The following is a 16,778-nucleotide window of genomic DNA, read 5'->3' on the forward strand; positions in this document are numbered from 1 at the left end:
TTAACCACTGTACTACCAGAGTTCCTATTGTGCCACCAGGACCCCTTAAAAAGAAATAGTGGCTACCATTTATTTAGTGATGTCTGTGAGTTTTTTTTTCTTTTTTCTTTGAGTAGGCATTTAACATATATCATCACTTATTGTTACAACAACTTTGCAAGGTGTGTATTGCCCACAATTTCTATGTTGTCAGTGATAGCAAGTGACTTTTCCCAAGGGCACACAACTAATGAAAATGAGAGCCAGTATTCACACTCAACTCTGCTTGACTGATTTTTTCCGCTGGCCCCAACTTTGAAAACATTTCAACTTTAAGTAGCAGTGGTAAGAGAGAACACATGTTACTCACTATTGCTGAAGAGGGACATTAATAACAGACATCTTACTTTGATTTTGAGGTTTTTCTTATCTGTGAAACTGAATATTAACCATAAAAAACCTGACCCAACCTGCAAAAGCCTGCCAAAAGCTGCTCTACAGTAATGTAAATTAGTCTTTTCTTTCTAGAAAAGGATAGTCAACAAAACCTTTATCTCCAATAAAAAAGACTCTAAGCTCTCCTTATTTAAATCTCAAAAAGTCTCATGGCTGCAAGTGAGTGGAGGGCCAAATTTTTAGTAAATGAGCTAGGGGCCACCCAACCTGTTTTCAGCTGATCTCAGTAAAAAGAGGCAGGCTAAGTGGAAGCAATCAAGTTAAGCCAACGGTTGATCTTTTACTCTTCTCCCTCCTTTTCTCTTTAAGTTTCATTGTAACCAGCCTACTTCAAGTCATTTGTTTTGTTTTGTTTTTTGAATCTGAATGATTTTCCTATATGCATATAGAAAAACTGCTCAAAATAAACCTTATGTTTAAATTTCTTTGAGTTTTTATTAATTTTTAACACTATGTAATAACAACTCGACGGTACTGGGTATGTAATAATAAGTGACAGGGAATTTTAAACCAAGCAGCCCGGCTCCAGAGTTGATTCTCCTAACCATTATTCAGAGGAAAGAGAATATGAGCTACAAAACCCCAGGAAAGTATGTTATTTAATATTTCACCTGTTGTCCAATGAACCAAACTACATATTGTCCCACTTCTGCTACAGTGAACTACCTTGACGAGTACCCAAACCGACTGCCATCGAGTTGATTCCAACTCATAGTGACCCTGCAGTATGGAGTAGAACTGCCCCATAGGTTTTCCAAGGAGCCCCTGATGGATTCGAACTGCCCACTTGCTAGTTAGCAGCTGGAACAGCTGGTGGATTCAAACTGCCAACCTTTTGGTTAGCAGTCTGAGCTCTTTACCACCATGTCACCAGGGCTCCACCTTGAAGAGTAGTAGACAAATAAGTTTGGCTGAACAAAGTCCTATTTCATTTATTAATTTGGGACATCCAAGCTATAGGAAGGAAGCTAAGTTGCTCTACATAATGGCTTTGTAAGGTGGGATGAGAACAAAGCTAGAACTGAGTGCTAGGGAGATACATTGCAGAGTTATTGTTGTTAGGTGCCCTCCAGTTGGTTCTGATTCATAGTGACTGTACATACAGCAGAGCGGAATACTGTCTTGTCCTGTGCCATCCTCCCAACCGTTGCTATGCTTGAGCCCGTTGTTGTAGCCACTGTGTCAATCCATCTCGTTGAGGGTTTTCCTCTCTTTCACTGACCTTCTACTTTCCCAAGTGTCATGGATTGAATTGTGTCCCCCCAAAATATCTGTCAACTTGACTAGGTCATGATTCCCAGTATTGTATGATTGTCTACCATTTTGTCAAACTGATGTGATTTCCCTATGTGTTATAAATCGTATCACCATGATGTTAATGGGATAGATTAGCAGCAGATATATTGATGAGATCTACAAGATTACATAGAGTCTTAAGCCAATCTCTTTTGAAATAGAGAGAAGCCAACAGAGAGACAAGGGGACCTCATACCACCAAGAAAGCACTAGGAGCAGAGTGAGTACATTGGACCTGAGGTTCATGTGCAGAGAAGCTCCTAGACCATGGGAAGATTGCTGATAAGGACCTTCTTCCAGAGTCGACAGAGAGAAGGTCTTCCCCTGGAGTTGGCCTCCGGAATTTGGCCTTGTAACCTACTAGATTGTGAGAGAATAAATGTTTGTTAAAGCCATCCAGTTGTGGTATTTCCATTATAGCAGCACTAGATGACTAAGACATCAAGGGTGATATCCTTGTCCAGGGACTGGTCCCTTCTGATAATATGTCCAATGTACTTGAGATGAAGCCTCACCATCCTTCCTTCTAAGGAACATTTTGCTGTCTTCTTCTAAGACAAATTTGTTCATTTTTCTGGCAGTCTATGTTATGTTCAATATTCTTTGCCAATACCATAGTTCATTGTAGAGGGAGAGATTTAAAAGGCAAAAAGAGATATCAGAAGGAATTTCTGGCATAAGCATTCTTTGGTCTCTATACAAAATGTACAGTAAAAATGCACAGTAAAACCTTACATTACTCACCAAAGCTTTTGGACTTGAATAGGGTTGGCGATGGAATGGGGTTGGAGCTGAGTAAACAAAACAAAAACCAAACCTGTTGCTGTCCAGTGCTTCTGACTCATAGAAACCCTATAGGACAGAACAGAACTGCCCCATTGGGTTTCCAAGGAGCGGCTGGTGGATTCAAACAGCTGACCTTTTGGTTAGCAGCTATAACTCTTAACTACTGAACTACCAGGGCTACTGGAGCTGAGTAACAACAACAACAACAAAAAACCAAACTCATTCTACTGAGTACGCCACTAGGGTTTCCTCCTGGAGCTAAGTAAAAAAAAAAAAAAAGATGGGTGTAAATCCAGAGCAAAAGTTGCCACACATCTATTACCTTTCCTTTTACTTAATGCAAAATATTACAAACTTCCATTTAATTATGTTTTCATATATCAGTAATGGCCCTGCCTATCACAAAGACTTCAAATAAAATTGATGATCCAGGAAGATGATGCCTGTTTATTCTAAGAGTTTTCCATTCCCACTGTAATATTCATATACAATATGATACAGTTTATTTAATGAAGACCCTAGTGAGAAAGCCAGAGAACGTATTAAGATATCACCCTAAGAGTTAAAAAAAGATGAAAAAAAAAGTAATGCCTTGCCCCAAATCACATAACTGTGTAATAACATTGCTGGACTAGAATCTGGGACTCTTGACTCTGAACCCATGTTCTTATCTAAACCAAAGAAAATTCTACAAAGTGGCCAGATATGATAGTCATGTAACCACACAGATTTGAAGTTCTACTTGATATTGACCCTGAAATCCAGATAAGAATTCCTTGTTCCTTTGAAACCTCCGAAGTTTAGAACTAAAACCTCTCGTTGGAAGGAAAGTTGCTGGTACATAGATCTCTCATATTTTCCTATTTTAAAGGTTTCTATATCATTTTGTTCCTCCACTACTTTGAAAAGAAAGCTGATTTCCATTGCTTTAAGAAAAAAAACTTATTTTCTATTTGTTTCTAACTTCTGCTTTAGATTTTTTTCTATCTCACACATCAGCCACAATTTTTAGACTTTACTTTCCTTGTCTGATACAATCAGTGTAAATGAAATGGAGAATCAAAAGGTCAATACCTTTCTAATCCAGGAAACACCATCTCATTTTTACTTTCTCCAGTTTCTCCTAAGCCATAAATCCTTGCTCATCAATGATTAAAAATTTGGAACCATAGTGCTTTTAAGAGTATATATACCTTTTTCTGTTTAATGTTCTCTAACATTTTCAAAGTTTTTCTTTTAAGAGAACATTAGGGCAAAAATGACAACTCACTCTAACTTGTATGCTATTAGTTTGATTGTATTTTTTATTATGAAATTTTCTTCCTTTTACAAAAATAGTACAATACTGTGATAATAAAAATATCAAAAGAGAAAGATTGAACTTTAATGAAATATTTCATTTCTTATTTTATTCTATTAGAATATGTTTGTTTTTTTAAATACTTCTTATGGTTGTTAACACATATATGCTGGCTGGGGGGAAATGTTGTCATTGGGTCGATTTTGATTCAGAGCAATTCTATAGGACAAAGTAGAACTGCCCCATAGGATTTCCAAGGAGTGGCTGGTGGATTCGAACTGCTAACCTTTTGGTTAGCAGCTGTAGCTCTTCACCACCAGGGCTCCAAATCCTGAATAGAATCTTTAAATGAGTGACAAAGATACTCAACAGATAAATGATAAAATGTTAGGTGTAATTCCTCCAGACAACTAATGATTTCTAAGTATGCATTTTTGATATACAGAAGAAATATGTATGAAAAGATGAGAACAGAATATTATTCCTTTGTAGAGATTCTAATTTCTCACAGATTGTGATTTCTTTCTTCCTTTTAGTAATAGAACCCTCCACACCTGAGTTTTAGCAGGGCCCATGGCAAAAGCTAAAAAGCTTCCCATACAACTAGGCAGGGCCATTAGATGAAGCCCCTGCTATAGGAACGTGAGCAGACGTGTGCAGTTTAATGATATTTCTATAAAAGGAGACTGTTTGCCATCTACTTCCTCCCTCACTCTTTTTCACTGGCCACAGAATCGGGACACCAATAACTGCTGCCTTAGGCCTGGAAGAGGAAAACACTTTTTGAGGAGAGTAAAAGTTGTTCAGAAGCAAAAATGGTGAGACTTCATCTCATGTACGTTGGACATGTTATCAGGAGGGACCAGTCCCTGGAGAAAGGACACCAATGCTTCGTAAAGTAGAGGATCAGTGGAAAAGAGTAAGACCCTTAACAAAATGAATTGACAAAGTGACTGCAACAGTGGGCTTAAACATAGCAGTGATTGGGAAGATGGTACAGGACTGGGCAGTGTTTCATTCTGTTGTACATAGGGTTCGCTATGAGTCAGATTCGACTAAAGGCACCTATCAACAACAACAAAGAGGCTGCTGGACTCCTTCCTGGGTGGCATAAATTGTTAAGCACTTGGCTACTAACTGAAAGGTTGACTGTTCGAATCCACCAAGATATACCTTGGAAGAAAGGCCAGACAGTTTACTTCCGAACCATTGAAAACCCTGTGGAGCACAGTTCTACTTTGAAAGGTGGGGTTCCCATGAAAAAGTGGCCTGGCAGCAGCATCTGACCTCCTTTAACTTCACAAGGGGGAAGGAGAATCATTATCAGCATCAGTCCACCAAGGCTGATTCCTGTGAGGCGGAGGTCAGACGTACCCCCTCTCGCCAAACTTTTTACCAATTCTGACACCAACCATCCCTCCTACGCACTCTCTACTTCTCTGCTGCATTTGATAATTCATTGCAATGGGCACACAGAACTCACAGACCATATTCACAGTTATGAAATTTATTAGGGAAATAACAGCTTACAGTTCAGGATCAGGAAAGCTCAAGATACAACTGTTTGATCAGGACAGCCTCATCTTAGCTGTGCCCGTAGGTAGGTCTTTCTTTGGCTTGTGGCCCTTCAGCCAGGCCTCTGCCCTGTTCAGGCAAGTGTTACAAAGCCCTTTTAGCTCTGCTGATAATGCTTAGAGGCACCCCACTCTGTAAGCCTCACCTGAAGGTGCTCTGCTTTTGGTCTATGGTTTGGCAAACCTACTCCACCAAGTACCCAGAGACACCCTACTCCACCAGCAAGCTTCCTGCCTGAAGGCACTCAGTTTTCTTACTCTGTGGGCCAGAAAGTTCACCATGCCATCTCCTGCCAGTCTCCTGGTTATACTGCCTCTGCTGCCACCATTCCTCTGCTGCTGTTTCTCGCCTTCTCTTGGTGCCTCCAGAGTGTCACAGCTTTCTCTCTCTCTCTGACTCCTGAATCAAGGAGGTTGTCAGCACAGGGATCCCGGGTCCAAAGGATGTGTTCTGCTCCCATCTCTTCTTAATGGTGGTGAAGTCCCCTCTATCTGCCTCTGGGATGGCTCATTTTAAGCCTAGTGGGGTGGCAAAACTGACCAGTCTCCTCCTTAGGGCTCCATATGCCTTATTTGAATGGCCCCACCCCCACAAGGGTGCCATCCACCTTATATAGATTATTAGCAAGCTAACCAATCCCCTTGGTGGGCCACAAGCATCTCATTTGCATAGCCCACCCAGTCATTTGGTGGGAATTACAAATATTATGGCTAGAAGGGCCATATTAAGTAGTTCACTGCACTTCTACCATGAGTTAGAATCAACTCTATGTCATTTGATTTAGGGGTTACTGCATACCACAGTGCCTGGACAAAGGCATGATGTAAAGCCATCCTAGTCCCTTTGTCTACCTAGATAATTGTGTGAAAAAGAAATAAACTTCTATATTACATTAATGAAATATGCTGAGAACTCATTATTACAAATGACTGATCATATTGCAAATGGCAAAGACAAACATTATGATTTTTTTGCCTCTAAATTAATTCTACGGTACACTCCACAAGGAAAATATTAGTGATTTCCAATTTAATATATCAAAAGTAAAAAGGAGAAGTCCATATAACCTTTATCTGTCTAGAAAACTGGTTCTGTCGTGAGTACCCAAAAATAACAGATAGGTATGATTATCTTTGATAATGCAGGGCCATAATCATGGATATTTCTAGTATAAAATAATTGATACCCACTCAGATGAGTTTAAGTAAGATAGGAATGTACTGTAAGAATATGAAAAAGACAAACTAATTGCAAGAAATACAGTGTTGTTTCAGCAGAACTAAAAGCTTGAGACAGAGTCTCTGCACTTCTTTGTGAGGCTTCAAGCCTTCTCACCTGATCTCTCCATACACCACTCGATCTTCCTCCCTTATGCCTGGCTTCTTGGGCAGGGCATTTCATATTTTTGTTTCCCAATTTTTTTACTTGAATATTGCTTTAGCCATCATTTGGCAACAGTCATCCCAATAATTCTGAACACTCTTAACATTGATCTCTGCATCTGCCTCAACGTCTTCCCCAACATTCCCAACTCCCAGAAGAGAAACAAATTATTCATACAGGCTGCATCAAAGGCACATTTTCCAGCTGCCCGTCATCCTCCCTTCTCAAACCAGCTATATTTGGGGGTTGATTGTGGGCGTGATTATCCAGGAAGATGGCACCTGGGATCGCCAGTAAAAAAAAAAAAATCACAAGCACAATGGATCTATTATTTCATTTATATCTGGGTCAAATGAGATATTGGCTACATTTGGTTAAATTATACATGTTCTAAAGTGTAAAATATATCTTTGGGGCATTGGAATACACAACATCGGCTTAAATACGTCTATGATCGTTGGAAACCCTGGTGGCATAGCAGTTAAGTGCTATGGTTGCTAACCAAAGGGTCGGCAGTTTGAATCTGCCAGGCGCTCCTTGGGAACTCTATGGGGCAGTTCTACTCTGTCCTATAGGGTCACTGTGAGTCGGAATCGACTCGACGGCACTGAGTTTGGTTTTGGTTTGGTATGATCATTACTTAAAATATGAATTAGGGAGCTTGGGTCCGGACTGCACCATAGCGTCTGGGAACATGTGGGTCCTTGGAGCCTCTTTAGTGCCCGAGCTCGGGCCTCAGGAAGCCCTGCTGCGTAGGAACAGCTCTTGAGTCTAGTGGGCCTCTAAGCAAGATGTCCTGGCGCATTTGGATGTACCACCGGGTGTTCAGCTATGATGACCTCAAGGACCATGACTTCTCCATCAGACATGGACAGCATCCCCCAGAAGCCAGTGATTCCAGAGCACAAGTGTGAACACTTCGCCAAGGTGGAGGTGGGAGAGACCAGTGTATCTGCCACTGACAGTATGGATGAGGTCCCACTGGTGAAGGCCAAAGCCACCCATGTCATCATGAATTCTTTGATCACAGAACAGACCCAGGAGAGCATTCAGCGGTTTGAGCAACAAGCAGGCCTGAGATATGCTGGCTACACACTATAAGGGCCTCGCCACTAAGGAGACCAAGTACCTTCAAGTGACAGAAGCACTCCACAAACTAAAGCTGCAGAGTAGAGAGATCACAAAGGAGGGAAGTAGCCTGCATCAGCCCATTTCACCTCAAGCAGCACACCCACCCCCACGCACACTTCCTCTAAGTGGAAATCCAGAGGCTGGTTCACATCAGGTTCTTCCACAGCCTTGTTGTTGTTGTTAGGTGCCATCAAATCAGTTCTGACTCATAGCAACTCTATGTACCACAGAAGGAAACACTGCCTGGTCTTACACCATCCTCACAACCATTGTCATGCTTGAGCCCATTGTTGCATCCACTGTGTCAATCCATCCAGTTGAGGGTTTTCTTCTTTTCTGCTGACACTGTACTTTGCCAAGCATAACGTTCTTCTCCAGACACTAATCCCTCCTGACAAAGTGTCCAAAGTATGTAAGACACAGTTTCGCCATCCTTGCTTCCAAGGAGCATTCTGGTTGTACTTCTAAGACAGATTTGTTTGTTCTTTTGGCAGTCCATGGTATATTCAATATTCTTCACTAACGCCACAATTCGAAAGTGTCAATTCTTCTTCAGTCTTCCTTATTCATTGGCCAGCTTTCGCATGCATATGATATGATTGAAAATTGGGTCAGGTGCACCTTAGTCTTTAGGTGACATCTTTGCTTTTCAACGCTTCAAAGAGATCCTTTGCAGCAGATTTGCCCAGTGCAATATATCTTTTGATTTCTTGACTGCTACTTCCATGGGTGTTGATTGTGAGTAAAATGAAATCCTTGACAGCCTTACCTGCCCCTAATTCTAGCACCATGGATTCTGGAAGTGGGGATAAAGACAGAAACCCATTAAATAAATGGAGCCACTTTGGACTGAGATCTCTCCAGAAGTCTGATTCGGGAGGCTTTTGCCACCCAGGCCTAGAGAGGAGCTCAGAAATCGTATCCACTGGAATTTATCCATGTGCAGGCCACCCGTATGGCTGAGGATCCAGTGGCCTTCAAGCCGCCCAAGATGGATATCCTAGTGATAGAAGAGAAGAAACAAATACCTCAGGCCCATAATCTCAAACTCCATGACTTGAATGTGCTCACACCCACTGGGTTCTAGGAACTTTGGATTGAGGATGCCTTCTCCCCCATGCCCCTTTTACCTTGGCTCTGACGTAACTAAAAAACCAAACTCATTGCCATCAAGTCAATTCTGACTCATAGAGGCCCTATAGGACAGAATAGAACTGCCCCATAGAATTTCCAGTGAGCGCCTGTTGGATTTGAACTGCCAACGTTTTGGTTACCAGCCGTAGCTCTTAACCACTATGCCACCAGGGTCTCTGACAAAGGGAGGGTATATTTTTTAAAAACCTGGTAAACTGAGGCTGGACCTGGAGACATAATTGGCTTTTGGGAAACATTAGAGCAAAGCTTGTCCTTATTGTATGGAAGAAGCCATTTTGTACTGCTTTAATTTAAAGTTAGACTAAATAATCTCAGCAGCAATGTGTGGCAGACTTCATGACTTATGTTTGTGTTATTTCCCCTAGACAGGAGCTTTGATCATGGCTTCTTAGGTAAATAATGTTTGTGCTGTTCCAAAACCCAGGCTTCTTGATTCCTTTACCACTATCAATATGAGCACTGACAAATCATGGCGTAGAGGTGTTCACTGACTAGCTTAAACAACTTTGACCTTTCTGACTTCTGGACACTGGGCTGGAACTGTGCTCTGGCTTGGCTGGTTAGGGGGACTAAGATCTGTTTGAGATCTGGGTATAATTAAGAGCCAGACTCTGCTGAAATTGGCCTCTTTTTGCCTTTTTAGTAGACCTAATGGATCACTGTGTCCTGCAGCCAGCTCTTAAGGTAGTCCCTGTTGGGCCAGTGCTGTTGAAGAGATGCCCCTCTTCTATGTGTCACACAGAGTAAACACTAGTCTTACAAATCCTTTCTTGCACTTTAACTCTAGTTTGGTCGAAAACTTCATAAGGGAGAAAATTCAGTGTTTGGTTTCATAACCAAAAAACACCAAACCCATTGCCGTCGAGTGGATTCTGACTCATAGCGACCCTATAGGGCAGAGTAGCACTGACCCATACAGTTTCCAAGGAGTGCCTGGTGGATTTGAACTGCCGACCTTTTGGTTAGCAGCCGAACTCTTAACAACTATGCCACTAGGGTTTCCATATTGGTTTGATATGGATGTTAATTTTTTTTTTTTTAAAGTACTTGTAACCCCTTGCTATCAAGTCGATTCTGACTCATAGTCACCCTATAGGACAGGGTAGAACTGCCCCATAGGGTTTCCAAGGAGCGCCTGCTGGATTCAAACTGCTGACCTTTTGGTTAGCAGCCATAGCTCTTAACCACTACACCACCAGGGTTTCCATTTTAAAGTACAGAAGATGGTAACTACAGCTAGATTATGGTTTTGAGTTTCATATGAACCTACTGTCACCCTATTTGATTTCCTTGTTCAGTCCAGGGCTCGAAAACTTTTTTTCCTGGGAGTGCAGAGGAAATTAACATTTCTAGAAGAAAACATTTTCCCCCAAAGTGAGCCTTATACCTTTATACATGTACGTAACTTGCTGAGGAAAAGGAATAGGGAAACTGCCTTTTTATTGCTTGCCTTTGTGTACATGTTTGTCCAGTCGTCTTGTTCACTGTCTCAAATACCTGCTGTTTTTGGTCTGAATATTGTCTACTTAAGGAGCTAACTTTTCCATAGAGAGACCCTGGAGTCTGAGATTATCAGAAGTAATTAGTTATGTCTTCTGTTACGCTTGTATCTCTTGCTTGTTTTGACAGTAAAAATCCTTACTACTTTCAAAAAAAATAATAATTAGGATTATCTTTTTCTATATTCATTAATGGTTTACTACTTATGGGCATTTCAAGTTTGAAATAAAATATTGTGGAGCGTGAGATGTTGGTCACTATAAGCATCGGCAATTGTCTTGGGCATTTAGTGCTCCTATAACAGAAATACTGCAAGTGGATGGCATGAACAAAAAGAAATTCATTTCTTCACAGTATAGTAGTCTAAAAGTCCAAATTCAGAGTGTCGCCTCCAGGGGAAAGCTTTTTCTCTCTGTCAGCCTTCTCATCAGTCTTCCCCTGGACTAGTAGCTTCTCCACACAGGGACCACGGGTCCAAAGGAAGTGCTGTGCTCCCGGTACTGGTTTCTTGGTGGTATGATGTTCCCCTGTCTCTCTGCTCACTTTTCTCTTTCATATCAAAAGAGATTGGCTCAAGATACAATCCAGTCTTGTAAACTAAGTCCTACATAATGCAACTGCTCTCCATCCTCCCTCATTAACATCATAGAGGCAGGATTTACAACATAACAGGAAAATCACAATATACCAGGAATCATGGCCCAGCCCAATTGAAATACACATTTTTGGGGGGACATAATTCAATCCATGACAGCAATGCAAATAAGTTGTAAGAAAACCATTTACTAAGGAGTTCCAGGTATTTGAAAATATTCCAGAAGCAATCATGTCTTTCCTGAAACAGAGACTGAACTGGCTTGAACTCTATGATAAATTCGTTGTCTTCAGCCATTTTCACCTATTCATTAAGCCAAGGTCTCAAATAAATAATATTTACTTTTAGAGGTTTATTTTACTTACTGAATCTGCTTTAAATGAAAACAACCTTAACATATTTTATATGATTCATACAGTTCTTCTATTAATCAGCTGTTTTAACATCCTATTCAATAATTAAGCATTCATGTACTCACTGATGGCAAATTTCATTTAACTACCCATTCACCTTCTAAGAAAAAATGTGATTGTTAAAAAATAATATTGCTAGTTGCTGGGCTGGAAATATTTAATTATGGGGATATATTTATTTACCATATTAGGCATTTTGTGTGGAAGTGATCATCAAGTACTATCAGTTTGTTTTTTCAGTGTTATATGTACTTGTAAGTAATAAATTTATACTTGAGATGAATTTTAGATAGCCAATTTTAAAAATTAATTTTTTTTATTTTAAAAGTTAAGTATTACATGGATCTTTAAAATGATGAATCCCGTGGAGACACTGATGGCTAAACTGCTGCATCTGAAATGTGAACGGTTGGATTTTTATTGGTTTGACCTGCTGACACGTGGTTACATGTGTTATTTAGCTTTTTGTTTGGCCTGGATCCACCAGTGATTTTTTAAAGAAACAGATCTATAATTATATAAGATTCTGGCCTCCATTACCCTAACATTTCATTTGGTTAATATACCATGAAGAAGAATCTTGTGCTTCTCCAGTAGATCAGAGTACAATAGATGGGTGGGAACTTTTTCTAAGGTAGGTAGAATATGCAATATATTACCACTTAACACATCTTAATATTACATATAATTAGAATGTTAAATGCCATCAACTACACTTTATAAATTACAGCTAATATGCCTCTCACCAAGAAGGTGCTCGCCTGCTGAGCAGCCATCATATTTAAAGCCCTTTTGAAAATCTTCTTATACCCCCAAGGATAAGACAGGTAACATAGTGATACTATTGGAACCGCATGTAATCAGCTCCTATAAAAACATCTTGTCCTGATTCCAATTATGTTAATTCATTGCAGCGGGACTGTACATTTCAATCACCAAAAGGTTCAGTGCCTTTCAGAAGCCCCTTGGCGGCACATAGGCAGTACCCATGAAAGTATTTAGCAGATCTCTTTGTGATACATGAGGGGTTTAAAGCAGTTATAAACCAATCCCTTTACATCGATAAATTTCTCTTAAGTCAATGAGGACTTTGCTGGGACTGAAGACCGAGGATTTCTTTCTTTCTTTTTCTTTCCTTCAGTTCAGTCTCCAGAAGAATCTCAGATAATATATAATAATACGGACATCCATTTTCAAGGTCTGGAGCTACTAGAGAGTAAAAAAAAAAGAGAGTAAGAGGATCACAATTCACTATGAAACAACAGTTTAAATCTGAGCCACCCAACTTCAGTCCCTTAGAAATGCTAGTGGTACTTTTTCTGCAGCATTTTGCATTTCAGTGTGTCACTGCTGAATTCTTGTGCACTTAGTGGAGCTCTCGAGACATATTTGTTGTGGTGTTGTGGAAAGGGATACAATGCAGTATTCTTGCTATACTACCAAAGCTTCTTTGTAATAAAGAGGTTGATTTTTAAATCCATAGCAGAGTCTCTAGCATGGAATTCTACTGAAGCAGAAGCACAATCATTGCATTTAGAAATTCAGAAGAAATGTACTTGGTATAACTATAAGCTTAGTATGAATATTATCCTGGTGTCTGACGTAATTCTCTGTTGTGGAGTAAGTGGAGAATTTATTTAATTTTTTTTTTCTTTTTCAACACAAACCATTTATTAGTGACTATTTTACCCAGTGTTGTCAGAGGAAATATATTCTGAGAGGAGTAGCTATTGTAAAATATAAAATGTCATGAAAAAGTACATTAAAGTTTATAACTCCAAAAGCATGACTTAATTAAGAATTGTGGTCTGCAGCAGTTATTTAGCAAACCTTGACTTGACTTTTTTCTATTTTCCAGACTGATGGTGCATTGCACTATAGAGAGTCTGACAAGGGTTGTCCTACTGACTTTGAAATTCTTATAACATTTTAAATATTTAAAAATATTATAAATAATCCACTTTTTAAAAATACTACAGGGCTTTAAAAATGTATGATCTAAAATATGCCTAGTGGATGTTTTGATATGTATAAATTATCAATATCCTATGCATGCATTATTAATATCTTTCTGTATAATAGGACCTTTTGACTCAATGTTTTTTTAAAAAATCTGTAAAACAGGCCTTCAGATTTAAATGATATCTTTTCATTAGTTAAATATTACTTTTTCTTCTTTCTGGTTCTTTGTCAAGGATAAGCTGCTTAAAGATATCTAACTTAATTTTACATACGTATTACATGGTTTTTTTTTTATTACATGTTAGAATATAAAAGAGTATAGAGTATAAGCTGTAAAAATATTATGATAAAAAAGGAATTCTCCAAGTGTTATCCTCCACATGTCTCTCAATTTGTCGTACTGTGGGGGCTTGAGTGTTGCTGTGATACTGGAAGCTATGCCACTGGTATTCAGATACCAGCAGGGTCACCTGTGGAGGACAGGTTTTAGCTGAGCTTCCAGACTAAGACAGACTAGGAAGAAGGACCCAGCAGTCTACTTCTGAAAAGAATTAGCCAGTGAAAACCTTAATGAATAGCAGCGGAACATTGCCTGTTATTGTGCTGGAAGATGAGCCCCCCAGGTTGAAAGGCACTCAAAGGACGACTGGGGAAGAGCTGCCTCCTCAAAGCAGAATGAACTTTAATGATGTGGATGGAGTCAAGCTTATGGGACCTTCATTAGCTGATGTGGCTTGACTCAAAATGAGAAGAAACAGCTGCAAACATCCATTAATAATCAGAACCCAGAATATACAAATTATGAATCTAGGAAAATTAGAAATCATCAAAAATTAATCAGAATGCATAAACATCTATATCCTACAGATTTAGTGAGCTCAAATGGAATGGTGTTGGCCATTTTGAGTTGGACAGTCATATGGTCTACTACGTCGGCAATGACAAGTTGAAGAGAAATGGCATTGCATTCATCATCAAAGAGAACATTTCAAGATCTATCCTGAAGTACAACAGTGCCAGTGATAGGAAAATATCCATACGCCTACAAGGAAGACCAGTTAATATGAACAATTATTCAAATTTACACACCAACCACTAAGACCAAAGATGAAGAAATTGAATATTTTTACCAGCTGCTGCAGGCTGAAATTGATTGAAGATGCAATCAGGATGCATCCATAATTACTGGTGATTGGAATGTGAAACTGGAAACGAAGAAGGATCAGTAGTTGAAAAATATGGCCTTGGTGATAGAAACAATGCCGGAGATCAAATGATAGAATTTTTCAAGAGCAATGACTTCTTCATTGCAAACACCTTTTTCCACCAACATAAACGACAGCTATACACATGGACCTCACCAGAAGGAATACACAGGAATCAAATCGACTACATCTGTGGAAAGAGACGAAGGAAAAGCCAATAGCGTAAGTCAGAACAAGGCCAGAGGTCAATTGTAGAACAAACCACCAATTGCTCATATGCAAGTTCAAGATGAAACTGAAGAAAATCAGAACAAGTCCATGAGAGCCAAAGTAAGACCTTGAGTATATCCAACCTGAATTTAGAGACCATCTCAAGAATTGATTTGACTCATTGAACACTAATGACAAGACCAGACGAGTTGTGGAATGACATAAAGGACATCATATGTGAAAAAAGCAAGAGGTCATTAAAAAGACAGGAAAGAAAGAAAAGACCAAAACGCAGGTCAGAAGAGACTCTGAAACTTGCTCTTGAACGTCGAGTAGCTAAAGCAAAAGGAAGAAATAATGAAGTAAAAGAGCTAAATGGGAGATTTCAAAGGGTGGCTTGAGAAGACAGTGTAAAGTATTATAATAACATGTACAAAGACCTGGAGATAGAAAACAGAAAGGGAAGAACACGCTCAGTATTTCTCAAGCTGAAAGAACTGAAGAAAAAACTCAAGCCTCAAGTTGCAATACTGAAGGATTCTATGGGGAAGCATCAAAAGAAGATGGAAGGAGGGATACACAGGGTCATTATACCCAAAAGAATTGTTTGATGTTCAGTCATTTCAAGAGGTAGCATATAACCAGGAACTGATGGTAATGAAGGAAGAAGTCCAAGCTGCACTGAAGGCATTGGCAAAAAACAAGGCTCCAGGAATTGATGGAATATCTGTTGAGATGTTTCAACAAACAGATGCAGTGCTGGAAGTGCTCACTCATCTATACCAAGAAATTGAGAAGACAGCTGCCTGGCCAACCAACTGGAAGAGATCCATATTTATGCCTATTCCCAAGAAAACTGATCCGACCAAATGCAGAAATTATCGAACAATATCATTAGTATCACATGCAAGCAAAGTTTTGCTGAAGATCATTCAAAAGCAGCTGCAGCAGTATATCGACAGGGAAGTGTCAGAAATTCAGGTCAGATTCAGAAGAGGACATGGAGCCAGGGATATCATTGCTGATGTCAGATGGATCCTGGCTGAAAGAAGAGAATACCAGAAGGATGTTTACCTGTGTTTTATTGACTATGCAAAGGCATTGGACTGTGTGGATCATAACAAATTATGGATAACACTGCAAAGAATGAGAACTCCAGAACACTTAATTGTGCTAATGAGGAACCTTTACATAGATGAAGAGGAAGTTTTTCAGACAGAACAAGGGGATACTGCATGGGTTAAAGTCAGGAAAGGTGTGTGTCAGGGTTGTATCCTTTCACCATATCTGTTCAATCTGTATCCTAAGCAAATAATCTGAGAAGCTGGACTATATGAAGAAGAACGGAGCATCAGGATTGGAGGCAAACTCATTCACAACCTGCGTTATGCAGATGACACAACCTTGCTTGCTGAAAATGAAAAGGACTTGAAGCACTTATTAATGAAGATGAAAGACCACAGCCTTCAGTATGGATTGCACATCAATGTAAAGAAAACAAAAATCCTCACAACTGGACCAATGAGCAACATCATGATAAATGGAGAAAAGATTGAAATGTGAAGGAATTCATTTTACTTGGATCCACAATCAACAACCATGGAAGCAGCAGTCAAGAAATCAAACAACCCATTGCATTGGGTAAATTTGCTGCAAAGGACCTCTTTAAAGTGTTGAAGAGCAAAGATGTCACCTTGAAGACTAAGGTGCGCCTGACCCAAGTCATGGTATTTTCAGTCATATCATATGCATGTGAAAGCTGTACAATGAATAAGGAAGACCGAAGAAGAAATGATGCCTTTGAATTGTAGTGTTGGCGAAGAATATTGAAT

At 39.6% G+C, this 16,778-nt stretch overlaps 1 pseudogene; it reads left to right on the forward strand.

Moving 5' to 3' along the window:
• Nucleotides 1-7,337: 7,337 nt before the first annotated feature.
• On the forward strand, nucleotides 7,338-8,993 carry LOC100654189 (putative monooxygenase p33MONOX; annotated as a pseudogene).
• Nucleotides 8,994-16,778: the final 7,785 nt, after the last annotated feature.

Source organism: Loxodonta africana, chromosome 4 (assembly GCF_030014295.1).
Source record: "Loxodonta africana isolate mLoxAfr1 chromosome 4, mLoxAfr1.hap2, whole genome shotgun sequence".
Lineage (NCBI taxonomy): Eukaryota > Metazoa > Chordata > Mammalia > Proboscidea > Elephantidae > Loxodonta > Loxodonta africana.